This window comes from Thamnophis sirtalis, unplaced genomic scaffold (assembly GCF_051295495.1).
Source record: "Thamnophis sirtalis isolate CommonGarterSnake01/CBP01778 unplaced genomic scaffold, rThaSir2_p1.2 scaffold_3, whole genome shotgun sequence".
Taxonomy (NCBI): domain Eukaryota; kingdom Metazoa; phylum Chordata; class Lepidosauria; order Squamata; family Natricidae; genus Thamnophis; species Thamnophis sirtalis.
In genome coordinates, this window is record NW_028261383.1 from 48,720,286 (window position 1) to 48,742,284 (window position 21,999).

A 21,999-nucleotide genomic window follows, 5' to 3' on the forward strand; every position below is an offset into this window, starting at 1 on the left:
TGAAATGAACACAAGACTTCCTAAACAACCCCAGGTCTCACCATCTGCTGACAGTTGATTATTTAAGAAGACACACGAGAAACTGTATTAACATATTTGGTCTGTGCCTCTTAACATTTAGCATATGTTTAACATTTTGCCTCTTAACAAAATCAATAATCTTTGCTGGTCACCATGCATATTTGATTCTTTTTTAAAATTACACCTAGCGTTCCTGGTCAGTAATGAAGGGTAAGCAAAGCTAGGTATTTTATCTATCTAAATCAAAACTTACTGTTTTTAAAAAAAATTCACAGTAGAACAATCTAGGTTTTTCCCCCCTGTGGGTGCTTATAGTTTGCAGAAAGTAATACATTCTAGTCAGATACTAAAGAATAATTATAGTCTGACATTTTCACCTTCATGAGGTAGTTACTAATAGGAATCTTCTAATGTAGATAATATAATAGAATCCTTGTAAGAGTTCTCATTTTTTAAAGGAATCAAAATAAAACAAGTCAACCCCTACCTTGTATATTCATCATAAAAGCAAAGCTGACATTCTGCTTTTAGGTATATAACAATGTAAAAAGTTCCAAGAAATTATGATCCCATGTCAGTTTCAGTCCATGACTCCAATTTTAGCCCAACTGGGCATGGCAACTCCTCATTCTTGCCTGTATTAGCTGTTTTTAAAAGGGGCAAAGTGGTTAGGACGGGTGTTACAAAATATAGTAAGGTGGACTTTAAAAAATAGTTTGTTAAACTAACAAACAAAGAACAAAACCACACTGAAATAAATCCTCCCTATCATAAGCTTTCTGATGATTTATGATTTACCAACTCAGCAAGGTTATGCAACACTGCATGCCTTTTTAGATGCATTATTTGAGCCAGTTGAGATTTAATTAAGATCACAGCCTCCAAAATCCCTGTCAAATGAAAAATTCACAGAAGACAATGCACTATATATCCTCATTCAGATAGTCTCCTCTCCATGACTTTGGAATAACATAAGTTAATCCTGTTTCTATGGTGGCAGACAAAAGTTAACAAATTTTGTTTTCTTTCGACAATGTGTTGTTTTCTGGTTTATACCATGAGATCATACCTTAATAAGGAAGGGGTTCAGGGACAAGCAGTGGGAATAATAACCATAAAGCAGTGAGAATTTGCAGAAACACGTCTTAAACACCAACAGCTATATCTTGACATTTTCACTGGTCTGCTGTGATGTCACCCTGTTTTCATATAATTAACTCTTGCTTGTAGAGGTGGCATTTTATACTATCTGTCCATTAGTAATACTTGACAATGGAGGGTTTTTTTAAAAGTCATTAACAGTATTGTATCTTGGCAGGCAATGTTTTAAAAAAAACAGCATACATACAGATAATGTCTATAAGTCATTATGATGTTACTCGAGTACAAATGGCCAGATTAAATGTGTCACTTTGCCAAGAAGCATTTTTATTCCTATTAAGGTTTATAAAAACTACAGGCCTGTAAATTGTTGAAGAGTTATTTTTAAAAGGAAGTTCACTGAAAGAGTTTACCTCTTGCAAGTATAAATTTCTGTTTGTGTTATCTTACCATCATTTTGCTTATCTCATAGTTTAGAAATGACAGGTGCTAGCAGTCTTTTGTTTGACAGGCCCCTACACAAATAACTGTCGTGCCTGAAAAGGCTAATGCACTACTAATGAACAATAAATCAGCTTTGATTATAAAGTGTCAGGCCAATCAGTTTTCAGCTCAGCTCTATCATAGTCTAGGCCAAATCGGCTACAGTGTTTGGACAGGATTTGTTTTCAGATTTATATCCGTATCAGGGCAATTTCAGGCAGCACGAAGAAAGAAGACAAGCGTGGTTGTTTAAAGTTTTCGACAACATAAGAGTCTCTCTTCCTTCTCTCTGAGAAGCTACACCACTACTACTATTAGTAGAAGAAAAACCCTGCTTCCATATGTAATGTTATTAGAATGGATTAAAAGAATCACCACATACAACATTTGTGCGTATTAGCCATTTATACACAGAATTCAAAAAGAAATACGGACATAAATTCATATACTGCTTTTTCAACTTGAACTCAAACTGGGCAAGAAGCTGGAGTGCATTTATGTTAACTCTACTAAGCACTTGATCTTAGCTAGTCCATATAACATAATTAATTCTGTCAGTGTTGCCTAATAAGCTTTAAGGCACACGTGCCCATTTATGTGCATATATGTGTATACACAAATAGACCACATCAATTAGACATACACAAATGTGAAAATACAACTCATACTTCCCCTGAAGGACTTCCATTTTGCCCTGTCTATTTGCTTCAGAAATATCTGTCAGCAAGGTAAAAGTTTTTCTTCAGGAAAAAAAAAAATTCAACAGAAACAAAGCACATTTCTTATGTATTAAGCTAATCTTCCCTTTCCACTCTTTTTTATTCATATTTATTTCGTATACCACCCTGAAATCTCCTAGACTAAGTTGATGGCAACACTTTAGGTTTAAAACTGCACTTCACACAAGTAAATTCCTCTACGACCTATTCAGTTTCTCTCGCCTCTTCAACTGTCAGAAATGAAAGAGTTAATCTCAAAGAGGAAGCATGTATATATGCACTTTGCTCTAAACTAACCACCCACTTCCTAACTGTTCCCTCCTCTACACTACCACCACCCCTTAGAAAAATAATCTCCTTTTGCAAGAAAATTCAGTATTCTAAGCCTGATGCTTAGCTTGGTTACAGTTAGATCCAGTTACACTTATTTCTTCGGAGAACATTAATCCTGGTAACTGTCAAAAGCAAACCTCTCGTACATAATTTCACGTGGCAAATTGTCTAGCAAGTAAAATCAAACACTTAACTGTGCCTGACACAGAATTTTGCACATCTGCAGTTTTACTCCCCCTTTTCAAAGAAATTACAATTAAGGCAATTATGCCATAAATATTAAAAGCATGCCTCTGACGATAGGAGAGAATCTCACTCATATATTTGTATACAGCAACTACATTCCCAAACAGTATTCTTTTCAAGACAATTATTTACGAAGTTGTTACCCTAACTACCAGACAAAGAAGAAAATGTTTTCATGCCCGGCTCGCACTTTTTTTTTTTTTAAAAAAAGGCTGCTCTCAAATCTTCCCTTAAAGTTCGTGAAAAGAAGACCCAGGCCTACATAATGTAAATACAGTTCGCTGACGGTCTGTTTCTCAGCTTCTTTGTAAAACTCTTGACGGAGTGGAGTAAACAAGAGAGTTCAAAAAGCGTCAATTGAAAGAGAGAGACAGAGAAAAAGAAAGGAAAGAAAAGAAAGGAAAGAAAAGAAAGGAGGTAAGTTGAATAAACATCCCTATTTTGTCTATGCAAAATTAAAGATCAATGCCCTGCATTATTTGAAACAAATAATAAAATCAATCGTATTGACAAACCTGACAAACTCCATTTAGCTGCCACCACAAACACAGTGCAGGGCCATGAAGCTCTATTAAGGCTTGCTGTACAGTCTTCAGGTTACAGACAGATTGCACACACAAGGGTGCTCCTGGGCTGACAAGATGCGAACTACCCAATCAGCCACGCCCTTCTCCACCAATCACAACCAGCCTCTAAACATAATCAGTTCAAACACCCCTACACAATGGGCCTCTCTCTCTCTCTCTTTCTCTCTCTCTCTCTCAGGCAGGTGAAATAATGCTTTTGTGAAATAACGCTTTTGTCTCTAAAGCAACTACAATTAAGTGCTGTTAACCCTGTGACCCAACCGTGTCTGTTTCTGTGCTCTAAAAAAGCATGGCAAAGAGCATATGCTTACTTGGTCCCTGGAAAGATCACTTCCAAACTATTTCCTCTCCCCCCCTTAAGAAAACGAAAACCAACCCCAATTGAACATGGACTAACAGATCTTTTAAAAATCTCACTGTGAAAGAGCTATCTATTCAGCAGAGCCTACGCGACAGTACGGGGAAGCAAGGCGAATGCAACCTTTCACAGCAATCAGTTTTTAAAATCAGATAGGCCGAAAGAGTAACGATTGTACTTATGGAAGGAGGAGGAGGGATTTTTAAAAACCACATTTGAAAATCAGGTGGGTTTTTTTTTTAACGCGGTGGGGGGATACTTTTGATACTTCTTTAACAAAAAAAATACTGCTTTCATTATTTTGCAAGCCTCTAGCCTTTTCAGATACTTTTGTCTAGCACAGATTATTCATGGTACAATCCGGTATAAATCATGCAAACATTTGCAAATTCAACAGGAGTTTGTACAAATTATTTGTGTGCCTGCCCTATGCAGAGAATTACCACCCACCTCCCCCAAACAAACCAAAAGGAAATGAATCACATAAGATGTAAAAATTTATCACAACCACAGATGAATCTATTACAGCCCTCTGATCAATGTTTTCCAAATAAGGATTTTTATCAGGCTTGTTGTTAAAGACTGCAAACAAGTATTTCTGAACTTAGTAGCATCTGCTCAAACGTTTGGACAGTGTGGGACCTTCTAGCTATCAGATTTGATGGTTCTGTGCAATTAATGCAGAACATTCACTCAAGGTGTCAAAATGACCAGATAAAAAGAATTATCACTTGCTCTTAAGCATTAATTCCCCCCCCCAAAAAAAAAATACTGGAGCATGTTTTAAAATTTATGTATTAACTGAAGTTCATCCCGTTACATTTGAAAAATGTGGTTTGATATTTTAAAATAAATAAAAACATGTAGTATTATAAATATCACATACAAATCAAATTAATCTGCCTTAATTATTTTTCTTCAGGGGATACAGTTGTGAAATTCTTTTCAATGTATTTAACTAAACAAAAGGTCTTGCAAAGGCAACATACTCTTTGTAAGAAACATGACTCTAAAACAACCGTTGTGCTGTTTGGGGGAGCAGGGACACAAAAGGATCCAACTCAATGATACTTGGTAATCACATGATAAACCAGATGTGATATGGATTGCTTTCCATAGCTCAAAGTGTTTTCTGTTATACAACAAATTAATGAAATGTTTTGTGCAGGTCACTAAAAAGTTGACCCCTACCTTATGAATATTTAACAATGGACTACACACATCTTATGTGAGATCCTAAATCTGCCAAAAAGCATCATCCCTGAATCAGAAAGATTCCTGCTCTTAAATCAATGGTTGAAGTAGAACAAATCTACATATCAAGGACATGGATCTTAAGTGCAAATTGTGAATATTATAGGACACATTTTGCAACTGCATTAGGTAAGGAAAAAGAACGCAAAAGCAACGTTAAAAGCAAAAATAATATTGTGTTATTTTATATCCTTAGAGGTTGCACATGTTTGAGTATCTGAAACTGCTGAGAAGGAGGAGGAAGGGGGGCAATGGAGGCTATTTAGTTAAAGCTTTGCAGTCCCCCCCCCCACTTGCAGCTCTTTCTCTTCTGTGAAAGCTGTCTCTTATATTCATGATCACATAACTGCCTTGTGGCAAACAGATGAGCTACCTGCATTTTAAAATACTGTTTATATAGTATTCTCCATGGCAAAGTGCTTTGCTACTCAGTCTCTTTCATCCTCCCTATATCGTGATGCAAGAAGCCCCCCAGAGTAGTGTCTGGTGAACTGATAGGGAAGGAAGTCTAAATTTCACTTGTTGGTTGATAGGGAATGAAATCCAAATTTCAGGAAGCTAAAAATTGATGCAAATGTAGCCGAATGAGTCCTGATTTCAAGGAAGAATAAGCTGGATCACTTTTGCATTTTGTCCTGCCTGCACAAATTGCATCCATGGCATTCATTCATGGATTTGGCAAAAGGCACTGGTATCTCTCAGCCCAGCCTAGCCTGCCTTACAAGATTGTTGTAAGATAAGAGTGGAGGTAAAAAGAAAACATAAATCTCCCTCTGTGTCTAGCTCACACAGACATATAGTTAGATCAGGTCAACATACATCCCCTCCAAATTGGACCTATTTGACACACAGTTGGAAGACAAAATGGGATCCATGGCAGAGACAGATAAGGAATATCATGAAATCACTCTGAAGTGATTTCTCTGAACACTTAGAAAGGGGTTTTGATTTAATCAGCTATGTACACAACTAGTTTACACAACTAGGAACAATCCTTTTCATCTCGTTACAGAATCCTAATTTGATTTAGAAAAATAAAAACAAAATATTGTTTTATAATACTGTTGATATACAAAGTTTCCTTTAAGCCAAGATTTATCTCTTAGAAACTTCATGGGTGTGCCTTGATGATGGAAATGGTTTGTCACTGCTTTTCCTTGGGACTTTTCTTTTTTTAAAAAACCAATTTTAGAGCTTGTCCTACAGCCTTGGGACTTCCTAGTATTCTCCCATCGAAATATTAACCAGTCCAGTTATCTTTCAAAGAATAGCTAAAGTTGGCAGGTTAATGTCACCAATCTGAACTACCATATTTTTTGGAGTATAAGGCTCACCGGAGTATAAGGTTCTGAAGAGGAAAAAGTTTTAAAAAAGTTTTTGCACTCTGCAAACCTCTCAAAAACGGTCCGTTTTTTGCGAAAACGGGCCGTTTTTTTTTTTTTAAAAAAGGGCATGAGTAGCTTGTAGAGTGCTTCTGGCGGGTGGGGTGAGGCAAAAATGAGCAAAAAATGTCCCATTTTTTGTGAAAACGGGCCTGTTTTTTGCAAAAACAGGCCTGTTTTTTGTAAAAAAAAAAAAAGTGCATGGATAGTCTTTTGAAAGCTTATAGAGTGCTGCTGGGGGCTGGGCAAAATGGGCCGTTTTTTGCTCATTTCTGCCCTTCCCAGCCCCCAGGAACTCTCTGAAAGCCTTCTAAGAGCTATGCATGGCCATTTTGGTGAAGGGGCGGAGTTTTGGGAGGCAAAAATGCTGTACTCAGTGTATAAGATGCACCCAGGTTTTCAGCCTTTTTTTTTTTGAGCGCAAAAGGTGTGTCTTATAGACCGAAAAATACGGTAGTTATAATGGGACTTCTACCTTCTTGAATATGTTCCTGAGGTAGAGAAAGGACATCTTTATCTCAATTGATTAGGGATGATGTTTATTCTGGAGGGGAGGAAATTTTTTAAAAACATTTTGACTGTTTCCCAGACTTTGTAATGTGACAAACAGAATAAAAAACATCCTTGTTTTTTTAGGCTACTATTTTACTTTATCTCATGCTTTCTGGTTTCACGGAATCTCAAATCAAATTACACACAGTGGGTTCCTTGTGCCAATAATTTCACATTGCAAACCAGTATGGTGCCTGTACTCAAAACTGCACCAGACTTAAATGTTTTGATTTATTTCCTTGGTTGATTGGCTGATTTGATTTGATTTAGAGGCCACCTGATTATACTGTAGATAACTCTGAGCAGTTTACAATTAAAATAGAGGCAATCATTAGAAAAAAAGAGCAGCTCATGTCTGGGGGAAAAATACGATATTACAAAAACAGCTGAAAGGGGCTCAACACCCACCCTAATCCCTGGGAGAACTGCCAGGTTTTCAAAGAGGTTTGGAATGTCGTCCGGGGGGGGGGGGCTATTTGAATCTCTGCTCCCAATTAGCATCAATAGTTAATTTATTTATTTTTATCTGGGAGAGAACTGTGGTTATCTTGCCTTGTATAATTCCCTATGATGGAATGTGCACCTGCAGGAGCAATGGGGGAGCGAGTTTTTGGCAACCCCGAATTTTCCCAGAGAGACAGACCCAGATTAAGAGACTGTGTAATCCTGAGCTGGATATGGGTAAAGGGCAGAAGTTCAAGGTAGATACAACCTAGAACCTCTCAAGATACATCTATAGGGCAGAAGGTTATAGTTTTAGTTTGGCAGGATTCCATCTGTGGGGTCCTTGGTGCTTTCTGCAGAAGTTTCATTACTAAACTAGGCGGTGGTGAAATTCAATTTTTTTTTACTACCGATTCTGTGAGTGTGGCAGGGGAAGGATACTGCAAAATCTCAATTTCCACCCCACTCCAGAAGAAGGATACTACAAAATCCCCATTCCCTCCCCACTCCTGGGGGAAGGATATTGCAAAATCTCCCTTCCTACCTGACTCTGGGGCAAATTAGATGTGGTATTTGCTATTTCTCCGAACTACTCAAAATTTCCACTACCGGTTCTCCAGAACCTGTCAGAACCTGTTGAATTTCACCCCTGAAACTAGGTAATATCATCAGTGCTAGCAGGTGGAAGTGTCCCTAAGTGCAAATTTCTTGTATTCACCTGCTTTCTGAAGCATTTGATCCCTGCATGTGGTACTGCAGCTCAGGATTGAACTATAGGATTCTATCCATTAGGTGTAAGCAAATAAAGGAATGGACTCAAATGGATTTTCCTGTCTGATCTCTTTATGATCTCACTGAATCCCACATCTAATTACATTTAGTGGGTTCTTATGTTAATGGTCTCATATTGCAAACCGCTACGGTGTCAGTATTGTAACACCACCAGTCTTGGGTCAGATATTCCCACTTATATAAGCTTCCATCAAGGTTACTTTGCTACTTCATGTTGGCTATTTTGTTTTGAAAGTCACCTAGGACCTTCGGTGGGACAAGACTGATTACCCTAGGTCCATACAGTGCGAAGGTGCAATTTAAATTATGAGTTCATCAGTGAAATTATTGTAACTTTCATTCAATGCAGAATAAGTCTTTAGTTACAAGACAGTCCCAGTAATTATTTCAATATTTTGGGATTACTCCACATACTCCTGGTATTGGTCCACTGATTTCAATGGAGAGGGAAAAAGAAATCCATCAATATGCGATACAATGAGAAATGAACGATCTAGTCCAAAGCTTTAGAGCTTTCACAGTTTCTAACACATACTTGAGCACAAGAATTACTGAGATGCATAAGAGAGAAATTTTATTTTAATGTGTTGACAAAAACCGAGACACCAGTTTTTCTCTCAGCTCCTTAACAGCTTACTTTGTCTAAAAATGTCAGATCTTCAGAGCTTTCAAACCTTGGCAATGAATTTTACAGTGAACCATTAACAATCCCCTGAACCTTGTGATGAGGTAGATAGGAAGCTTCTGGAAGATGCCAGAAAGTTCTTGGAAAGCACAGATTTAGCAGAATAATATTTTTCTATCCCACAGCAATGTACCATTAAATTCCAGCTACTGAAAAGAAGGAATAGGGACTACCCATTTCCATAAGGTTCCTTGTGAACTACCCAGAAGCATCCATTTTACCACCAAAGGACATAAGTCTTCTTTATGATGATGACGACAAATAATTGAATTTATCTGAATTTAAGAAATTCAGATACACACACACACACACACACACACACGGCAGAGGGGGGGAAATCCTCATCTACCTCCATTAGCATATTTTCAGATAACCTGCACAATCTTCCTTTTAATAAAAGCAAATTATTGTGAAAACTTCTTCTTTACAGTTAAAAAAATATTTGTATTTATGGCAAAAAATATTTAAGGAATGACTGAATGATACAATACACCAAAGCCATTTGCATATAGTTAAAACCATAAGCATAAATAACTTAATTTCAAAAGGAAATACTTGGTATCATTGTCTTGGTATCATTGTTGAGTGATGACTCTTATTTCCACTGTAAAATGGATTTCATTTCATTTGCAGTTTTTTTCATGTTATCCATAAGAATTATTGCTGGATATATTTTTATGGCTAGAATTATTGTAGCCTGCTGTTTTGTCAGTACTATTTACAGGTTTATCCCAATAGAGTGTGAAATTAACATTGTCTAAAACCAGATCAAGTAAGTATTCATAATGTGGCTCTCAAGCTCAGCTTCAAGGAGTCCATGTTTTATTGCCAACTGCCTGTAATATAATTTCTGCCACTTGATTATGCCTTGACATACTCAAAAGTCACCAAAGCAATACATGTGATGGTTACATGAACCAGTTTCCCATCTTTTCTCTATATTTCTGATGTAGATCTGGTTTCAAAGTCTTGGTAGGATACTATTATAAGCATTACATTAACTGGAAAAAATATAATTATTATTATTACAGTCTAAAAGTCTAGAATTAAGAGATAATAAATAATATGAAGCAAAGCATTTCAGAAGATTAGGGTACAATTTGGTCTGCTTTCAGATATTTCACTGCAATCCAGGAAAAACAAAATAATATAAAGGGCACATGAAACATAATACATATAAAATATGCATGCAATCTATAAACACATTTATACGTTTGATGACAGATGTGTAACACCAAATTCCAACTTGGCAATGCAAATGGCCTTGGGGACATTCTAAACGTTAGGATAATCCACAATTCAACTAATTGGAAGCCTTATTTAAATAGAGATAGTTTCACTTGAAATTACACAGGCCACCCAACTATAATTGAATGAAAAGATGAATAAAACAGGTTCACCTAATGTGATGTTCCAGTGAACATTCTTCCCATCAGTTAAGTGTTGTGATGAAACATGAATCTGGTGAACTGATTATCTGCTGGTTTATCAATTTATATCTGCTCAATTTACTTTAACCTTTCAGGAAAGATGGCAATAAAGATTGTATTAATGTGAATTTTGAATGAATCTACTTTAGAACAACTGAAGGGACAAGTAGGAAGTTCCTACATTGCATGGAACATCCCAGGGCAAGAGGCAGAACCCATCTTTATCTGACTTTATCTGAATCAGATAACAGTGAAAACATCATTTCTCCTGATGTGATTTTCTCATCTTGCAGATATGATATGTGTAACATTCTGGTATATTCACAATCCCATAAAACCACAGTTAAATAGTCCTATATTTTACTGCTAGTCCTCGACTTAAACAGCAATAGCAATAGCAGTAGACTTATATACCGCTTCATAGGCCTTTCAGGCCTCTCTAAGCGGTTTACAGAGAGTCAGCATATTGCCCCCAACAATCTGGGTCCTCAGTTCATTTAGTGATTGTTCAAAGTTACAACAGAATGAAGAAAGTGACTTACGACCGTTTTTCACAGTTCCGACTTTTGCAGCATCCCCATGATCAAATTTCAGATGCTCGGAAACTGGTTCATACTTATGAAGGTTGTTGTGTCCCAAAGTCATGTGATCCCCTTCCGCAACTTTCTGACAAGCGAAGTTAATGGGGAAGCCAGATTTACTTAACAATTGTGGCCAAAAAGTTCATGAAACGGGGCAAAACTCACTTAACGAATGTTTTACTTAACAACAGAAATTTTGGGATCAACTGTGATCATAAGTCGAGGACTACCTGTATATGAAGTAAACTACAACATTACTCTGGAGGGACAGAATTATAACAATTTTGTTCTGGCTCTACAATTTTTAAAGTTTGATGACTTTGCTACGGAATAGCTCAGATGTGCTCATTCCCTATTCCTGTGTATTACAGTTCCACATATTTTACTCTGGTTATTTCCCAAGACATTTTGTCTTAGGATTTCTATCTGATTTTGGAAACAGTAATCTAGATGGAGGCTCAATTAGAAGCAAGAGGTTTCTGCCAATGTCTGTACAAGAAGGACAACAGAAAACCCCCAGCAACCAGGAAGAATCATCCGCTATTCCTATCCATATTACTATTGTTGACTGCACAGTCAGCCAGATATTTGGACTACATTTGGTATTCCCAAGGATCTGGGATAGGTAGATATAGTTGTTTGATAATATTAAATGTATCACATTACTATTTCATTAAATAAGACAAGGAATTTAGCTCTAGCAAAACAGTAATGTGTTTTCATTGAGGCTACAATTTAGCAACTAACCCATAAGAGAAAGATTTGAATTGTCCAGAGGAAAATTAAGCAATTCAAGAAAAGTCACTAGCTTCCTAACAAGTCAAGAAATTCATAGCAACATCAGAGGCAAATGTGTTTTTTTTGGTCATAGAATATATCCAATTAGACCACATAATTCACTTACAAAGACAGCAATCTACCATTAAGAATTACAGTATGTAGATCCTGATAAATTTATATAAAGAATGAAAGTCTTGTCCACTTTTAATATTTTCTTAAAAGGACAGCAGATCACAACAGAATCCCAGTCCAACCCAATATTGACATTATACATATAGATCGTAGCATCGGAAGCCACAGGAAGCATGTAAATCCTTTATATGCAAAAGTTTTAATAGAGTTGTATTTTTGTGGTTAGCTTACAAGAAATAATCTTAAACCACTGCAGTTACAGATAAGAAAAGAGCAATAATCTACAAAATAATTTGAGATTGAAGCAATATCTATAAGGTAACAGGGATGTAGTGGCTCAGATGTTGAGCTTGTTGATCAGAAAAATTGGCAACTTGGCGGTTCAAATCCCTAGCGCTGCGTAACTGAGTGAGCTCCCGTTACTTGTCCCAGCTTCTGCCAACCTAGCAATTCGAAAGCATGTAAAAATGCAAGTAGAAAAAAAGGAACCACCTTTGGTGGGAAGGTAACAGCGTTCCATGCTCCTTTGGCATCTAGTCATGCCAACCACGTGACCACGGAGACGTCTTCGAACAGCGATGGCTCTTCGGCTTTGAAACGGAGATGAGCACCGCCCCATAGAGTCAGAAATGACTAGCACATATATACAAGGGGAACCTTTACCTTTAACATTGTACCTGTATTTTCAAATGGCAGTAACTTATTTATTGATCTGAGCCTTTTTTAATTCATGGTTTTCATTTCTGGTGGAACAAATAATAAGAAACTCGGTAAAGAATGATGCTTCCTATTCTTCTTAAAAGAAACCAAAAGTAAAGCTGTGATATAAAGATTGCCTTGGTACATACTTCTTTAACTGGTATCTATGGTTATCATGTTTATACCATAGCAATATACTATTCCTTATTAATTATATTTGTGCACACATTATAATGTAGACGACTTTAAAATAAAACTGATAGTAGTTATATATGTTTGAGATACATTCTGGCATAAAGATGCTGTTTTCACCCCTCGATACTACAATGTTTTTATAATAGTAATATTACCAGTTAATTTATATATGCACAGCAGGCAGAGTCAACATTCAGGTGAAAGATTGAAGATAATAGTCAGAAGAGCTCTGGAGAAAGCGTCAGAAAAATTATTGTTTTTCTCAAATCATGCAGTTATTAATAATGAATGAAATAAGCACTATTTTATATATAATTGGATCTGACGTGTTCTTATAAATAACTATCAGAATATTTCTGCCCTGTGTTTTATATGATTGATCTTAATTAACTGCTTTCTTCTTGCCTAATAAATGGTAATTTTACTTTTCATGAGAAAGAAAATATGTTATTGATGAATTTTTGTACGAGAAGTTCTGATCCAATGATACGCTTACAGAAAATTGTTCCATGGGAGCATGGATCGAATACATTCAGTTATGTGGTGTACAAGAAAAGTGAGCCTCAATTTTAGTAACTTAGAAATGTGCCCAATAAATGCAACACCTTTATAATATGTCTCCTCATTTGTGTAATTTGTTTTAGTAAAACTTTTCTCCTTTACACAAAAGGTATAAATGGATCTTATGAATTTTGTGTTTATTAAACAGGATGTTCAACTCCACTAACATATTTTCTGTGAGTATTTAAAAAAGATTATTGGGAAGAAGAGATAGGAGAAGGGGAACAAAATAAGATCCCGAGGATGGTTTGAGTGCAGATATCTTTAGATCATTATAACTATGAGTATTGGGATCTATTAACCCTGCACTCTTCATTACTCTCCACTCTGTTGCACCTGGGCAGCAAAGAGGCACTAAGCTACTCTTATAATGCCCTTATTTTCTGAAAGTGTTTCCCACAAATAGACAGAAAACAAAACAAAACATAGGTATTTATTTTCTAATGCAGTTTCTTGTTGCCCTTCTAAACCCATGGAATTCTCTCAACTTAGAAAAGGGAATATAAAATATGATGTTTGTGTGTCTGTGTGTGTGTCTGCTTTATGTATAAATGTATTATTAATAAAATCAGCTAAAGCTAGTTAAACACAGTGAAGAAGTTGATAGGCAATGAAAACAAAGCATTTTAAAATTCACAGATGGTAGTTTGTGCAGGTAGTGCTTGACTTACCGTCACAATTAATCCCCAAATTTCTTTTTGATAAGCAAGGCAGATGTTAAGTGAATCATGCTTGATTTTATGACCTCTCCCCGCCCCGCATAGTTGTTAAGCAAATCACTGCAGTTGTTGATTGAATTATGCAGTCATAAGTGAATCTGGGTTCCCCCATTAACTTTGCTTGTGGGAAAGAAAGGTTAGGAAGGTTACAACTGGTTATCACCTGGCCCAGGACAGTGCAACTGTCATAAACTGTCAAGCCTGTTGCCAAGTGCCCAAATTTTGATCCCGTGACCACAGGGATACTGCAAAAGCCGTAAGTGTGAAAACTGGTCATAAGTCACTTTTTTCAGTGCTATTGTAACTTTGAATAGTCATGAAACACATGGTAAGTCGAGAACTACCTACACATTTCAGTGCATGTTGATTCACACTATGATAATACATTAGTCAAGCTCTTCCCCACTAATTATACTCCCTATGTGTGGATTTCAAATACTACAAGTATTATCTGTGGCAGGAAATTCTGAGAAAGAATGCATTAAGTCATGTATAAAATTGCATTCCCACAAAGTGTCCCGTTGGCTTGCAAAGGTTTTGCATGGAGCCTAGAAACTTCTGGAAGCTGTGATCTTGTGGTCTGAAATCCTGCGAGATCCCGACGCCCAGAAGCTTCCAGTCTCTGTGCAAAGCATTTGCAAGCTGATCGGATGCTGGAAAGCAAAATCTTCCCGCTCTCAAAGAAACAGTGGCAGAGAGGAGACAGATCTTTGCAAGGTAAGTGAGTCTGGCATGGCAGGATGGGAGGGGAGAAACAATTGTGATGACCCAGCATGGGGGAGGAATAGGTAGGGTGAACGTTGCAGTGCCTTTTCAGTCATTTGTATGGGTGAACGAATACCATGTTGCGGCAACATTTGTAATTTCGGGACTGTGTCATAAATACTTGGTGGAGTATTATTGCGTAACTTTGAATGGTCACTAAGTCATAAATCGAGGATTACCTGTATGGCTTTTGGCAAGTACCTATTAGCCATCATATACATGAAGATACCAATGAAAGTTTAGGCATCCAAAACCTGTTGCAAAATTATGACACACATGAACCAGAGATGGTACTCAGCCAGTTCTGACAGGTTCTGGAGAACTGGTAGCAGAAATTTTGAGAGTTGGGAAGGAATGGGGATTTTGCAGTATCCTTTCCCTGTCACGCCCACAGAGCCACGTCCACAGAACTGGTAGCAATTTTTTTTGAATCCCACCACTGATATGAACGCTACAGTATAGGACGTGAAATCAACTTAATGACATTAAGAGAGCCAAGGTGGCGCAGTGGTTAGAATGCAGTACTCCAGGCCACTTCAGCTGACTGTTATCTGCAGTTCAGCGGTTCAAATCTCACCGGCTCAAGGTTGACTCAGCCTTCTATCCTTCCGAGGTGGGTGAAATGAGGACCCAGACTATGGGGGGCGATATGCTGACTCTGTAAACCGCTTAGAGAGGGCTGAAAGCCCTATGAAGTGGTATATAAGTCTAACTGCTATTGCTATTGCTACATAAAAAGATGAAGCAAACCTACTGTTGGGGAAAAACAACATGGATGACAAAGTTGCATAGATTTTACTTCTTTGGACCACCTCCTCTTCCTCTGCTTCTGGCTGGCTGCCCTCAAACAGAGAGGATACCGATGGCCAGAAGGAAGTATCTCAGCTTCTAACTCTTCAAAGTAAATAGAGATAGACCTCAACTTACAACCACAATTGAGCCCAAAATTTCAGTTGCTAAATTAGACAGTTGCTAAGTGAGCTTTGCCTCATTTTACCATCTTTCTTGCCACAGTTGCTAAGTGAATTACTGCAGTTGTTAAATTAATAACACGGTTTGTTAAGTGAAACTGTCTTCCCCATTGGCTTTGCTGGTCAGAAAGTTGCAAAAGTGGACCACATGATCACTGCAACTGTCATAAATAGTCAGTTGCCAAGTATCTAAATTTTGATCACGTGACCACAGGGAAACTTCAATGGTCGTTAAGTGTCAAAAATGGTCATAAATCACTTGTTTCAGTGCCGTTGTAACTTTGGATTGTCACTAAATGAACTGTTGTAAATCGAAGACTGCATTACATGTCCATCCTCAGCAATCTACAAATGATTATTTAGCATTGCCTGAGCTGAAATGGAAAATCTCACTCCTGGAAAAACTCAGCTCTGCATATCCATGAGCAAAGTAAATTATGCAAACCTTATTGGGTTATAATATTTAAGGAATAATTTCATTCCATTTGACCAATATCTCAGCAAAAGTCACACCCTGAGCTGCCATCCATACTAAGCTACCTATTATGTTCTAATTGCAAAAAGATAAAAAGTAATCAATGGCCGAACTGAGAATTATGCCCAGGATGGATTGCAAACTATTTCATACAAATACACTAAACCATAATGTACCTATATTTTTCTTTGGTGTTGGCTTAGCAAAGAAACCAGCCACCTGGGGTTTTTGTAATAATCCACAGAAAAACAAGTCTGGGCTTTACTGAAATACATGAATCTAATTGTGATAAAAATGGGAAAAATCAACCTGCTTGTGGGCATGGAGGAGGGTTTCCTTAGATCCTTTTTGCCAAATATTTTTAATTTAAGTTATCAATCCTAAGAATCTCCAGCTTCGTCTTTCTGTTCTGTCAGTCCATTTTTTTTCTATTAGGCAAACAGAAATAATAGCACGAGTAATCAGGGTTTTCAACATCAGCTGGTAAGTGCAAAATTAATTATCTATACGTACTTCGGTACATATTGAATGTTTATTTTAGTACTGATTAGCAGATTCAGTAGTATATGCTCTTTGCCTTTTCAGCATATTTCCAGTCTTGGGAACTAGAAACTTGTTTTTTTTTTTAAAAATTATGTCTACACATTGATTAGTTTACCAGAAATCTTAGTGGAAGCTAAATCCTTAAGGTGTACATGTGTAAATAGAGGTCCCTGCCCTTTATGGGGAAACCAGTCTAACAAATGCTGCCATCTACTGGTTGCTTAAATTTATTCAGCTGCCTCATTGAACAAGTGAATGGGGAAAATGTTTTAAGTAATTAACACGTAAGTGAAAGGTATAAACGATAGCTGTGTTAAAGAGAGTTAAAAAAATTATCCTGGGAAATATGCAGCCTTTTAATGCAAAAGTATGCATTAGTCTATTATATGGGCTCTCTTGCACACAGCATGGAAGTGCCAAACTATATATATTAGCTTGTCTAGGAGAACAACCTATATAACTGCCGGGCATCTTGCTGTCTTTTCTTGCTCTCCTGGGAATGTATGTCAGCATATTTTCAATAAAACACCTTCTTAACAGTAATGGGCCACTGTTCTCATTTCAGTAGTCCCCAAGGTTTCCTAATACAGTATATTTTTAGCTGACTTACAGTTCAAATTCCTCCCCAGCATTCAAAAATATGTTAAAATGCAGGCTTTAAAAAAAAGCTTCCTTATTTTATAAATAGAAAAAAATAAAATAAGTATTTTTTTAAAATGGTGATAATTTGATGTTGTTTCATAAATAAAAGTTTAATGAAAAGGAGTTGCGAGTGGAGACAAGAGCAATTACAGATGATATAGTGGAATGGAGCTACATAGAACAGAAATAAAGAGAAGTATGGTTGAAGTAATGTCTTGAGAGTTTAGCATCCCCATAAAAGTTAATGGGTGTCACAGTAACTAAATCCCTAAGTACTGTTTTTAAAATGTGTTTTCCTTGGTGACTGCAGGAAGAAACCAGATTCTGCATTCACAATCTGCTGTATTCAGTGTTAAGAGTAAACACTGCTGGATGTGTTATCCCAAGGTAACTTAAATTAATCCTATTAAGTTTTATTAGACTTGACCAGTGTAACCATTGTGAGGTTAGCTGGGAAGTTCTTCTAATGTCTATTAACTGTCAACATACCTCCTAAGAAATCCCTGTGGAATAAGACTTCCAGAAAAGATAACTTTTGTTTGGCTCTGGATAAGATTACTTCCTTACAATCCTCCTACTCAGGGGAAGTTTCTAACTCTTCATTTTTGGTGTGGTTATATCTCTCCACTCTGTAAATTTTAATGACGGTTGCTATATTTGGTCTTTAGATCATTTTTTGAGTGATGGTTGTGGGGTGGATGTTGAACATGTAAGAAACTAACCTTTAATATTAAATTCTTCAGTAGGTGATATTCCAGGACATTTCCGAGATTGCAAGAATCCTCTGACATCACCTCTGAAGTTGGATTTTAGCACTTAACACAGTTGGATTTGCTCATTAACTTTTTAGTCTTTCATGTTTGAAAAACCCAGTTGTGATTAAATTTGCTAGAAAATACTCTGCCAGTTAATATACATAAGTAAAAAAATATTGTGTTGAAGCTTGCTATCAACATATCTTTCCTACCTAGAAAAATCTCCCTTTTAATCATTTTATACCTTTGATATGTAATAGTTTGGGAAAGTCCTACAGCATAATTATATATCTTGGCTTGGCAATTTAATAGCTGTTCCCTTCATTTACTGATTTCATTTTACTGGTCAATTTACTATTTTACTATGCTGTGCTTATTGGCCTATTTCACAGGATCACAATCTTCACGAAAACGAAGAGCTGGTGAAGAGCAGTAACAACTGTCTGAAACGCCAGCAGGGGACTCAAGTTATCCTTCTAATCTACTCTAGAAAAGACTTGGTGGGATTCAAACACGTCTAGAGAGAAGGAGAAGGAACCTTAAATTTTAGCAAATCTACACGGGGAGCAATATAATTCATAATTGCAAAAATGTATTAAGATAAATTATTCCCCTAAGAACTAGAGAGAAATGGGCAAAACACTGCAGAATGCTACATTTCTGGAAAGCAAGCCAAAACTAGTTGTTGCTGAAAATGAAACGGAAGTAGCCTAGAACTTTTGCTTGATGGCTGACTCTGCTTGAAAGGCTCTTTTTGGTAAGGGATTCAGAGTTCCCATGCCCCTATGTTGTCTTAAATAGTTAACAATGTATAGATCATATCAGTCATCTGTAATAGTCTTGCAAGCATTTTGCTGAATTATTCTTTACACCCAAGGAGCACTCAATTGGCTTGAATACAATTTGAAGGAGTCCCGCCGTATTCATATATCCTTTGGCCAACTTGCAAATCACTGCACATCTCGGGTATTTTACTCTGTGAATCCTGGAAAACTTTATCTCCCCCCCCCCAAAGGATACAATTTCTGCAATGCTCCTCAGTGTAGACAGAAAAATCATGTAACAAATATATTAAGTGAGTCCTCTGATTTGAGAAACACAGATACTCTTCTGTTCTCTCTCTCTCTCTGTGTGTGTGTGTGTGGTGTGTGTGTGTGTGTGTGCGCGCGTGCTATAGCATAGGATACAACCTGGATATCTCCAAGTCATCTACTCTGGCTGAGGATAATGAGACCTGAAATAAAAAAAATCCAGAGAGTACTGGATTGCTTTTTCATACTACATAAGCAGGTCCTAAGGTTTGATCTCTTACACACACATCTTTACTCTATTGACTAAAGGTTGATCTCAATCCGAGACCATACATCAAAATAACTTCATTCCTAAGCAGGAGCCAATGACTTATCATAGAAAGAAATATGTCCATCTCCTTATTCCACTCAAAACATCCACAGCCCCTATCCAAAAACCACCATTCTTTAGAAGCAGTAGTCCTGGCCTATGATTGGCTTGTCCTCTAAAAGATCTCTTCCAGCTGCACTAACTTCCAGCTTGACCCTTTTCAGAATCCCCCAACAAAGAAAAAACAGTGTGACTTGAATTGAGTGCAGTTACTTGAAACTTTCCAGACTTTAGCTGGAGAGTGACCAAGCCGGTACAGCTGTAGTGAGATCTGAGGAGCTTACAGCCTGAGGTGATAGTATAGCTAGAGGCATTTCTTGTTTTACACTGCCTCTGTAGGGAATGGCAGTTTTAACAGTTAAACACACAAATGGGCAACCCTGGAAGTAGCGGGGGGACGGGGAAAGGGGAAAGGAGAAAGATCTATATGAGAAACAAGCCCTTGCATAACACATTATGCATTCAACATCATAAATATGCCTGAGAAGCTGAGAAGTCTTCAGAAAAATGCTCCTGTTCAAGCTGGTAAGGCGAGCATTCCTCATTAGTGTACCAGATCTGACAATGCCTAATGTTTCCTGTTGATAGATACCAGCATGTATTGACACAAGCTTCGTGTGTTTCTTTTTGAGGCTTGCGGTTTAGTACTTTGTCAAAACAGGATACCATTTAAATATACAAAAATTACCAACTGATGCTCAAAAGATGAGATATGGGTGTGCCGCTTGTGTAACTACATTTGTAGATGAACCAGCTAATAATGCTACACTGCTTCATTTAAAAATCTTTAAAGGCCTTTGACAACCTGCTGTATTTATCTATTCAGCTTGGAAGACAAACATCTAAGCAAAACGACTGTCACTTTCTATGAATTACTGAATGTGCCTAGCTCATTTGCCGGTAATATTGTCTGAATTCAACTCCAATTAAACAAATGAAAACACCTGCTTTGTACATATATCTTTTGGTACCTCAAGGGGAAAGATACATCAGTGTAAAAATGTTGTACAATCTGGTTCATGAGCCTGTGCTAACAATACAAATTTATTGACTTACAAAAGGAGAAAAAGTACAGGATATAAATACATGATTTAATCTTCTAATGCATCCATCTCTCTCTCTCTCTCTCTCTCTCTCTCTCTCTCTCTCTCTCTCTCTCTCTCTCTCTCTCTTTCCCTCCCTCCCTCCCTCCCTCCCTCAGATTAGGAGTGAAGGTTTTTATAAATAGAGATCAGCTTTCATGGAGAAAATGACAACATTCATGACACGTTTTAAGTATATTCCTGTTATCAGAATATGACATTTGCATCCCATTAGTAATGTTTTCCTCTGTCCTTTGGAGATGCTGAAATGGATTTATGAAAACTGTAGGCTGAGAATTTCCTGAAACTGGACAAGGAATATAATTTATATTGGCTGATTTCTGTTTCAGGGACAAGTGAGGCACGCTGTAGCTTCAATATTGTACAAGATGATCTTGTCTCAAAACATATCACTTATGCAGTTCTTAAATGTGAAAAGGTAGTTGCAGATTTCAGTTCCAGTCATGGGTACACATAGTCTTTGACTTACAAATGGTTGCCAAACAAATTGTTGTAAGTAGAGGACTACCCATACATATGACTGGCTCTGCACTCACAATGATGGCTACTGCATTATCTCCACAGTCATGTGATCAAAATTTGGGCACTTGGCATGAATTTACAGCAGTTACAGTACCCTGGGGTCCCGTGATCACCATTTTGCAACCTTCCGAGCCCGTTTCTGACAAGTAAAGTTAGTGAGGGAAGCTGAATTCGCTAATGACTGCATGTTTCACTTAGCAGCTGATTTACTTAACTATGGCAAAAAAGGGCATAAAAACAGGGGCAACTCACTTAACTATTGCCTTGCTTAGAAATTGTAGTTCCAATTGTGTTTGTAATTTGAGAACCACTTTTAGTACCTAAGATAGAAACTAGCCATTGTGAGTTCTAGTCCCACTTTAAGCACAAGCCAGCTAGGTGATCTGTGGCCAGTCACTTCCTTTCAGCCTAGAAAGATAATGGCAAACCACTTCTGAGTAACCTGGTCAAGGAAACTGTAAGACTTGCCCAGGCAGTCTCTGAGTGTCAGACATGATTGAATGGATGAAAAGTCTATGTGGGGCCCGGGCCACAATCACGTAGGAGAGTTGGTTTAAAGTCTGCTCTGTACCAGAGGCACATAGCAATAGCAATAGCAATAAGATTTATATACTGCTTCATAGGGCTTTCAACCCTCTCTAAGCAGTTTACAGAGTCAGCATATTGCCCCCCACAATCTGGGTCCTCATTTTACCCACCTTGGAAGGATGGAAGGCTGAGTCAACCCTGAGCCGGTGAGATTTGAACCGCCAAACTGCCGAACTAGCA

At 37.4% G+C, this 21,999-nt stretch overlaps 1 protein-coding gene across 13 annotated transcripts in view; it reads right to left on the reverse strand.

Moving 5' to 3' along the window:
- The window catches only part of FOXP1 (forkhead box P1), a 628,729-nt gene that overhangs the window by 122,345 nt on the left and 484,385 nt on the right, over positions 1 to 21,999 (reverse strand). The window contains exon 1 of one of the 13 annotated variants that reach the window (XM_087708883.1): positions 3,419 to 3,554. The exons of the other annotated variants lie outside the window; for them this stretch is intronic. The gene's annotated coding sequence lies outside the window, so the exon portion shown is untranslated. Of the gene's footprint in view, positions 1 to 3,418; positions 3,555 to 21,999 lie in introns of those variants that run through there. 13 annotated transcript variants of the gene reach the window in all.